General features: G+C 34.1%; 2 protein-coding genes across 3 annotated transcripts in view; one reads left to right on the plus strand and one right to left on the minus strand.

The window, feature by feature from the left end:
- LOC148688270 (photosystem II CP47 reaction center protein) overlaps positions 1-958 on the plus strand; it is an 8,230-nt gene extending 7,272 nt beyond the window's left edge. For both annotated transcript variants that reach the window (XM_088690000.1, XM_088690001.1), the window contains exon 3: positions 1-958. This exon is cut by the window's left edge and continues 175 nt beyond it. The gene's annotated coding sequence lies outside the window, so the exon portion shown is untranslated.
- An 8,909-nt stretch (positions 959-9,867) lies between these two features.
- The window catches only part of LOC148688271 (large ribosomal subunit protein uL2cz/uL2cy), a 1,669-nt gene continuing 1,536 nt past the window's right edge, over positions 9,868-10,000 (minus strand). The window contains exon 2 of the mRNA XM_088690002.1: positions 9,868-10,000. This exon is cut by the window's right edge and continues 495 nt beyond it. The gene's annotated coding sequence lies outside the window, so the exon portion shown is untranslated.

Genomic DNA, 10,000 nt, shown 5'->3' on the forward strand with positions numbered 1-10,000 from the left:
TTTAAGACCTCAATGGATCTATGATAAGATCATTTATTTACAACGGAATGGTATACAAAGTCAACAGATCTTACTGAATATAAAATATTATGGCTACACAAACCGTTGAAGGTAGTTCTAGATCTGGCCGCCCAAAACGAACTAATGCGGGGAGTTTATTGAAACCATTGAATTCAGAATATGGTAAAGTAGCTCCTGGGTGGGGAACTACTCCTTTGATGGGTCTCGCAATGGCTCTATTCGCGATATTCCTATCTATTATTTTGGAGATTTATAATTCTTCCATTTTACTGGATGGAATTTCAATGAATTAGATTCCCAAGAACCATTAACTGGCTTTTTCAATACAAAGTGAAGCGTTTAGGTTTCTGATTTTTATCCCATTCTATTTTGGTAGTTTGACCGTGGAATTTCTTTGTTTCTGTATTTCCGGAATATGAGTGTGTGACTTGGTATAAATGATCCTATGGATAGTACAGAGAATGGGTCTGTCATCTTGATAGAGATGGTTTTACTTCGTCGGATATTCATTCTAGTATCTGGAGCACGGAATATATGAAATAGATTACTATTAGAACTATGATTCATACTTAATAGTCAGACCTCGTGTCCGGACTTCAAAAAATTTTTTCAAAGAGTTAGAAGTTATAAATAGAAATATTTTTATTCTTTCAAACTTTCGTTTATGCTTATTTTGATCAAAGGACAAAACAAAGGTTTCTTTGGTTTGGATTTTTAGTCATTATATCTATTCATTGAATAAGTGATGATCCAATGGTTCTTACTCAGGGAATTTTGGGACTTAGACTTAGTTTGAAAGGGTTTTATTGAATCATCGTGGTTTTAGTATGAATCTGAGGTTTTAATCAATTCTATAGGGTCTTAACAAGAGAATTCCTATCAATAATAAAGAAAACAGCAGTAAAGCCGCATTACACATAAATAACACCAAAGAAAATAGGTAAATAGAAGATTCAAGAGGCCTATAACGATCAATATATAGACGAATGAGCCGACTTGATTTTTTGGCATTATAACCACAAAGAAGAGCTTTCGGATTTTTATTCTTTAGTATCTTCAAAAAAAAAATTGAATCATAAATCATAGAATTAATAAACTTCAAACTTTATATTACACACATCCGTTAGAACTAGTATTTGGGTGTTTCTGTTTGAGCCGTACGAGATGAAATTTTCATATACGGTTCTCCGGGGGGGTCCCCTTGATTTACCTATCTCAATAAAATCTATGATTGGTTCGAAGAACGTCTTGAGATTCAGGCAATTGCCGATGATATAACTAGTAAATATGTTCCTCCTCACGTCAACATATTTTATTGTCTAGGGGGAATTACGCTTACTTGTTTTTTAGTACAAGTAGCTACCGGGTTTGCTATGACTTTTTATTATCGTCCGACCGTTACGGAGGCCTTTGCTTCTGTTCAATATATAATGACTGAAGCTAATTTTGGTTGGTTAATCCGATCAGTTCATCGATGGTCGGCAAGTATGATGGTCCTAATGATGATCCTGCACGTATTTCGCGTGTATCTCACCGGCGGCTTTAAAAAACCTCGTGAATTGACTTGGGTTACAGGTGTGGTTTTGGGTGTATTGACCGCATCTTTTGGTGTAACTGGTTATTCCTTACCTCGGGACCAAATTGGTTATTGGGCAGTAAAAATTGTAACAGGCGTACCAGACGCTATTCCTGTAATAGGCTCGCCTCTGGTAGAGTTATTACGCGGAAGTGCTAGTGTAGGACAATCCACTTTGACTCGTTTTTATAGTTTACACACTTTTGTATTACCTCTTCTTACCGCCGTATTTATGTTAATGCACTTCCCAATGATACGTAAGCAAGGTATTTCTGGTCCTTTATAAAGAATATATACCATCTTGTAATCAATCATCTATCACTTGAGGTAGGAACACTAGTATTTCATTGCTACAAATATGGATTATTGAAAAAAAAATAAGACATGTATTGGGATATTTCTCTTCAACTCTACAAAAATGTATTATTTTTTTGACACTCATAGTTGAAGTGAATTTTCCGAAGATAAAATGGATTATGGGAGTGTGTGACTTGAACTATTGATCGGGCCTTGCAGATATATGTCCTTATCTATCTGCCACATTTGAATTCACAACAAAAAAATGTGTCTTTGTTCCAACCACCGCGTAAGCCCCATACAGAAGATAGGCCGGTTCGTTTGAAGAGAATCTTTTCTATGATCAGACCCGATCATGTCGTGTATGATATGAACAGGCTCCGTAAGATCCAGTAGAATAAGTGATTGGCATAATCCGGATTATGTTTTATATATTTCACTTACTAAATAGTATAGAAATGTATTCATTTCCTCTGCATTGACTCGATTTATGATACTATCGGAGTGAAACAAGGGATCTAAAGAAGAACAGAGGCTAGACTATATTAGTAACAAGTAAATCCTTTGCTTTGTATGTAAACAGTCTCGATATTTAGGGGATAAAGGCCAATTGCAAGATCTGAGACGACCCATAAAGCATTTGATCATGATCAATTTTGTAAGCCTACTTGGGTATTGAGCATTTATCTGTAAGAACTGAATTCCTTGCAATGGTTAGTTGTTGCAACTGCGAAAAAGGGAATCCGTTTTCTTACATAGAATCATTCATATATGTGTGGATATGGATAACATATCAATTTTTTTATATGGATCCATTTGATTCGTTTGATTCGTGCTCGAGCTGGATGATGAAAAATTATCATGTCCGGTTCTTTCGGGGGATGGATCTAGAATAATTCACCTATCCTAATAACAAAAAAACCTGACTTGAACGATCCTGTGTTAAGAGCTAAATTGGCTAAAGGGATGGGTCATAATTATTACGGAGAGCCCGCATGGCCAAATGATCTTTTATATATTTTTCCAGTAGTAATTTTAGGTACTATTGCATGTAACGTAGGCTTAGCGGTTCTAGAACCATCAATGATTGGTGAACCCGCGGATCCATTTGCAACTCCTTTGGAAATATTGCCTGAATGGTATTTCTTTCCCGTATTTCAAATACTTCGTACAGTGCCAAATAAGTTATTGGGCGTTCTTTTAATGGTTTCAGTACCTGCGGGATTATTAACAGTACCTTTTTTGGAGAATGTTAATAAATTCCAAAATCCATTTCGTCGTCCCGTAGCGACAACCGTCTTTTTGATTGGTACTGTAGTAGCCCTTTGGTTGGGTATTGGAGCAACACTACCTATTGATAAGTCCTTAACTTTAGGTCTTTTTTAAATCGATTCAACTGTGAAATAAAAAAAAGTATATTATGACGTGTGTATCTAGGGAATAGTCGCTTCAAAGTGAATTTTCCCTAGATACATCTATTCAATTTAATTTTGGACCTATTCGGAATATATGGATTGTGCTAAAGATTCAAGATTCAAAACGCATTTTTATCTGTTTAGACAAAACTTTAGAAAAAAAAAAAAAGAAAAAAAGTAAATAACTCATAAAAATTTATTCGAAATGCTTTTTTATTTCTAGAATGTTCAATATATGTTTGACATCTTCTATGCGAAAATGTTTCATTTTCATAAGATCTTCTTGACTGTTATTCAAAAGGTCCAATAATGTATGTATATTGGACCTTTTGAGGCAATTATAGACCCTGGGGAGCAATTCTGATTGGTCAATAAAAATATATTTCAATGCGATTTCTTTTTTATTTTTCCTTTGTTTAGCCAATCTATCATGATAAGTAAAGAGGGGTAAAGTCACTTTGTGTTGATTATTTTCTAAATGTAAGTTTTCTTCTTCTGCATGTAAAAAAGGAATAAATAAATTAATCAAATTCCGGGAGGCTTCATGAAGTGCTTCTTTAGGAGTTAAACTTCCATTTGTCCATATTTCGAGAAAAAGTATCTCTTGTTTTTCATTCCCATTCACATAAGAATGAATACTATGATTCGCATTTCGAACAGGCATGAATACAGCATCTATAGGATAACTTCCGTCTTGAAAGTTATTTGGCGTTTTTATACGATATCCGCGATTCCTCTCGATTTGTAATTCAATACACAAATTAATTGGTTCTGTTAGGTTAGCTATATACTGTGTATTATCAACAATTTCCACAGAAGGTGGTAAGATAATGTCTTGAGCAGTTACATATCCAGGACCCTTGACACAAATAGACGCGTTACGAGTTCCATACAGATTACTTTTCAAGACAATTTCTTTCAAATTCATTAAAATTTCATGTACGGATTCTTGAATACCTACTATGGTAGAATATTCATGTGGTATTTTCTCAGATTTTGCGCGTGTGATACATGTACCTTCTATTTCTCCGAGCAAAGCTCTTCGCATTGCAATGCCTATTGTATCGGCTTGACCTTTCATAAGTGGGGCCAGAATAAAGCGTCCATAATAAAGACGCTTACTGTCTGCTCTTGATTCAACACACTTCCACTGTAGTGTCCGAGTAGATACTGTTACTTTCTCTCGAACCATAGTATATTATTTGATCAAATCATTGAATTATTTATTTCTCTTGAAATCTCTTCAATGTTTATTTTTACACACGTCTTTTTTTAGGAGGCCTACAGCCATTATGTGGCATAGGAGTTACATCCCGTATGAAACTTAATAGTATACCACTTCTACGAATAGCTCTTAATGCCGCATCTCTTCCGAGACCCGGGCCTTTTATCATAACTTCTGCTCGTTGCATACCTTGATCCACTACTGTCCGAATAGCATTTCCTGCTGCGGTTTGAGCGGCAAATGGTGTACCCCTTCTTGTACCCTTGAATCCACAAGCCCCGGCAGAGGACCAAGAAATTACTCGACCCCGTACATCTGTAACAGTCACAATGGTATTGTTGAAACTTGCTTGAACATGAATAACTCCCTTGGGGATTCTACGTGTATTCTTACGTGAACCAATACGTCTATTTCTACGCGAACCAATTTTTGGTATAGGTTTTGCCATATTTTATCATCTCATAAATATAAGTCAGAGATATATGGATATATCCATTTCATGTCAAAACAGATCCTTATTCTTTTTTTTTTTTTTTTATTTATTTATTTGTACATCTGTACATCGGGTCCTTTAGATTTCGAGAGTCTTTTTGTTTTAGAAAGATTATCCTTGTCTTTGTTTATGTCTCGGGTTAGAACAAATTACTATAATTCGTCCCCGCCTACGGATCAATCGACATTTTTCACAAATTTTACGAACGGAGGCCCTTATTTTCATATTTGTCATTCCTTTTTTTAATTCCGAATCTACTTATTGGAAGAAAATAAGTTTCTTGAAATTTTTAATTTCGAATTGTATCCTCACGAAAGAATGTTGAAATTGAAAAAACCGCCTAATCATTCAAGTCTTTGCTTTGGAGTCTCTAAATTATACGCCCTTTGGTTGAATCATAAGGACTTACCTCAATTTTTAGTCTATTTCCTGGTAGTATACGTATAAAACTACATGAAATCCTTTACGAAACAAAAACCTGAATAATTTTTTTGTTATCTAAACGAATCCGGAAGATACATACCATCGGTAAGTTGTTCAGTAATTAAACCCTCATGAATCCATTTTTGTTGTTTCATTCCAGGTAAAACCGCTTTGAAGTATCAACTAATGTAAGAGGGATAATATTCTAAACTTGTCCTTTCTCTTTTTTCACAAATAGGACCGTGTCGGCTATTAGAAAGATTACCATATATAACACAAAACTTCTCCGCCGATTCCTTCTAGTCGAGCCTTTCGGTCTGTCATTATACCTCGAGAAGTAGAAAGAATTACAACCCCCATTCCGCCTAAAATTCTAGGAATTCGTTGATAGTTAGAATATATTCGTAGACCGGGTCGACTGATCCGTTTTAAATTTAAAACAGTTCTATATGGTCCTTTCCTATTTCTTCTATGTCGTAGGGTTAAAACCAAAAAATATTTATTGCTTTCTTGATGTTTTCTCACGTTTTCAATAAAACCTTCTTGGAAAAGGATTTTAACAATATTTTCAGTGATGTTAGTAGATGGTATTCGAACTGTTCTTTTTTTATTCATGTCAGCATTTCGTATAGAGGTTATTATGTCAGCAATAGTGTCTTTACTCATGATAAACTAAGATTTTTGTTTCCCCCGAATTTTGATATAATCAACATGCTCTTTTTCTTTTTTTCTGAATTTTTTAATATTTATGAATTCTTTTTTTTTTTTTTTTATTTATGAATTATTAAAGATATATACGTGATAGATAAACAATTTACTAATTAATTAAATAAATTTAATCAATTTCATTCAAATACTATATTAAGGTCTTCCCCTATAATACTTCAGGTGCTAATGAAACTATTTTAGTGAAATTTAACTGTCTTAATTCCCGGGCGATCGCGCCGAAAATTCGGGTTCCTTTTGGATTTCCTTCTTGATCAATAACAACCGCAGCGTTGTCATCATATCGTATTATCATACCGTTGTCGCGTTTGAGTTCTTTACAAGTACGTACAATGACAGCTCGGACCACTTCTGATCTTTCTAGAGGTGTATTTGGTACTGCTTCCTTGATTACAGCAACAATAATGTCACCAATATGAGCATATCGTCGATTACTAGCTCCTATGATTCGAATACACATCAATTTTCGGGCCCCGCTGTTATCCGCTACATTCAAATGGGTTTGAGGTTGAATCATATCATTTTTTTATCGGTTTTTTCTTTTTCAATGCAAAGGTATAAATAAAAAAAAGAAATATTATTTGTTCAAAACAAAAAAAGAAACCTGCAATTGTTTTTTTTTTATCCCAAAAACCCCTTTCGTTTGTTTCTACATTCCTATCCAGAAAGAATGAATTGAGTTCGTATAGGCATTTTAGATGCCGCTATTGAAATAGCCCTTCTAGCTATATTTTCTGCTACTCCGCTCATTTCATAAAGTATTCTACCGGGTTTAACGACAGCTACCCAATATTCGGGAGATCCTTTCCCCGAACCCATACGTGTTTCTGTAGGTCTTACTGTAACAGGTTTGTCTGGAAATATGCGTACCCATATTTTTCCACCGCGGCGTGCATTTCGTGTCATTGCTCGCCGCCCTGCTTCTATTTGTCTAGATGTGATCCAAGCGGGTTCAAGCGCTTGAAGAGCATATCTACCGAAGCAAATACGATTACCTCGATAAGATATTCCTTTCATTCTTCCTCTGTGTTGTTTACGGAATCTGGTTCTTTTGGGGTTATAGTTGATGGTTGTTTAGCAATTCCATCCATCTCTACTACAGAACCGGACATGAGAGTTTCTTCTCATCCAGCTCCTCGCGAATTAAACAATTAAAAAAAATTAAACAAAAAAAATACACGGTTAATAATCTATGGAATCGTGGGATTCTTTGAAATTTGATCTAATCGATTATAAATTAGAAATTTTTTGTGTTTTAATATATAATTTAACACGTATTTATATAATTTATAATTTAACACGTATTCTATTTATAGATAATGTCGTTTTGGTAGAACGCTATAATGAATCTTTATTTTGTTTTTCCTTTTATTTCGAATCGACTAAAATTTAGAAAAAAAAAAAAAAATTCGCGGGCGAATATTTACTCTTTCAACATTCAGTTGTAAGATTAGTCTATGACATGACCTCTCAGAATAAATGAATAGGTTTCCGGTTCGTTCCGCCATCCTACTCAATGAATCATTAGGATTCGTTTTCAATAGAATCTTATGCATTCACAGGTTCTGTCGTTCCCACCACTTCTCGATTAATGATTAGGTCTTAATTTTACAACGGAGCCTCCAATTAAATTTCTTCTTGAGTCAACCTTCTCAGTCTTTATTGGCTCGGGGCTCTTGATTTTTTGTTCTATGCACGGATTTGTCTAATTATGGATCAATCAGTATTGATGCTTTATTACATTCCCTTTATATGAGATGACTCATAGACCTTACATATTGGAATTATATATCATTAATATTATTTTTCTATCTTTCTCTCACCCTTCCATTTATCTGTATACTTGATATTGCTTTACAACCCATAATCAGATTTTTTTTGTTTGTTTATGTAAAAAAGATTTCAGTTGCTACAATGATATGACTTATATATCATATCTTGACTGGTTCTTTCTATCCAGATAACACGAAGTGATGAGTTGGTTATTAGTTCTATAGTTATCAGTTTGTACTATGGGCTGTCCATTTTTTTGAATCCCAACCCTAAAAAAACCAACGAGTCACACACTAAGCATAGCAATTATATCAAATGATTAATCGAATTTTTATTCAACCTTATAGAATTGTTCTTTTTTTTTATTATTTACCAGAAAAAGAATGAAAGAGTTTGCCATTTTTTGTTTTATCACCAGATAGAACTAAATATAAGTCAAGTAAGTTCTTATTATTCCTCGTCTACAAATATCCAAATTTTGATGCCTAATACCCCATAGATAGTTCGAACTGCATAGGAACAATAATCAATTTTAGCTCGAATGGTTTGTAGAGGAACTCTACCTTCTCGGATCCATTCAACACGTGCAATTTCTTTTCCGTCGATACGCCCTGCAATTTGTACTTGAATCCCTTTTGTACCTGCCTGTTCAGTTAATTCAATAGCTTTTTTCATTGCTTTGCGAAATGAAACTCTATTCTTTAATTGTCCGGCTATAAATTCTGCAAGAATATTGGGGTGCCCGTAAGGATTTGCAATTCTTGTAATAGCAATGTTGAGTTTTCGGTTTACACAATTGAGTTCTTTTTGTACATGCGTCTGTAATTCTTCTATTCTTCGAGTCCTGTCTTCTATTAATAACTTGGGGAATCCCATATAGATTATGACCTGAATCAAATCGATTCTTTTTTGAATCTCTATACGTGCAATTCCCTCTACATTAGAGGATATTTTCATATTATTTTGCACATAATTTTTGATACAATCTCGTATTTTTTGATCTTCTTGTAGATCCTTTGAATAATTTTTTGGTTGTGCAAACCAAAGAGAATGATGATCTTGGGTTGCACCAAGTCTGAAACCAAGTGGATTTATTTTTTGTCCCATAATCCCCCACTACTATATATCGTGAAACGTGACATCTGTTTGTATTTTTTTTTTATTCATTCGATTTTTTTTAAGCATAACATAATATAGCGTATTTGTATTTTTTATAATATAAAATATTCTTCCTTTAAGTATTCCTCAGCTCTAATTTATAGAATTTCCTTTTATCTATTTCTTCCTCTTCATCTAAAGATATATCTTTCAATACAATAGTTATATGACAAGTGGATCTTTTTATAGGATAACCTCGTCCTCGAGCCCGGGGCTTTAATTTTTTCACAGTTGTGCCCTCGTTGACTTCGGCTTTACTAATGATTAAACTTGTTTCGTTCAAACCCTTATTGTGATTAGCATTTGCTGCTGCAGAATAAACCAATTTTAAAATGGCATAACATGCTCGATAAGGCATAAGTTCTAGTATCATAAGTGTTTCTTCATAGGACCGCCCACGAATTTGATCGATTACTCTTCTCGCTTTGTGAGCAGACATACATATATGTTGACCTAAAGTGTATACTTCTGTATATTTCTTCACCTTTCTCTTCTGTATCATAAGATTCACCTCTCATTAATGAACGATAAGCATCTATATTTTATTATTTTGTAATTAATTATTATTATTAACGACGGGATCTATTATCATTTTTCGCATGCCCCCGGAAATTTAGAGTAGGTGCAAATTCTCCCAATTTATGTCCTACCATACGATCCGTTATATAAATAGGCAAATGCTCCTTTCCATTATGGATAGCGATAGTATGCCCGATCATTGTAGGTATAATGGTAGACGCTCGGGACCAGGTTACTATTATTTCTTTTTCTGCTTTTGTGTTAAGTGTATTTATTTTTCTTAATAAATGATTTGCTACAAAAGGATTTTTTTTTAGTGAACGTGTCACAATTAATTACTCCTATTTTTGTTTTTATTTATTTTTTGTAAAGAC

Source organism: Pyrus communis, unplaced genomic scaffold, assembly GCF_041283825.1.
Source record: "Pyrus communis isolate YQ-2024b unplaced genomic scaffold, ASM4128382v1 ptg000069l, whole genome shotgun sequence".
Classification (NCBI taxonomy): Eukaryota; Viridiplantae; Streptophyta; class Magnoliopsida; order Rosales; family Rosaceae; genus Pyrus; species Pyrus communis.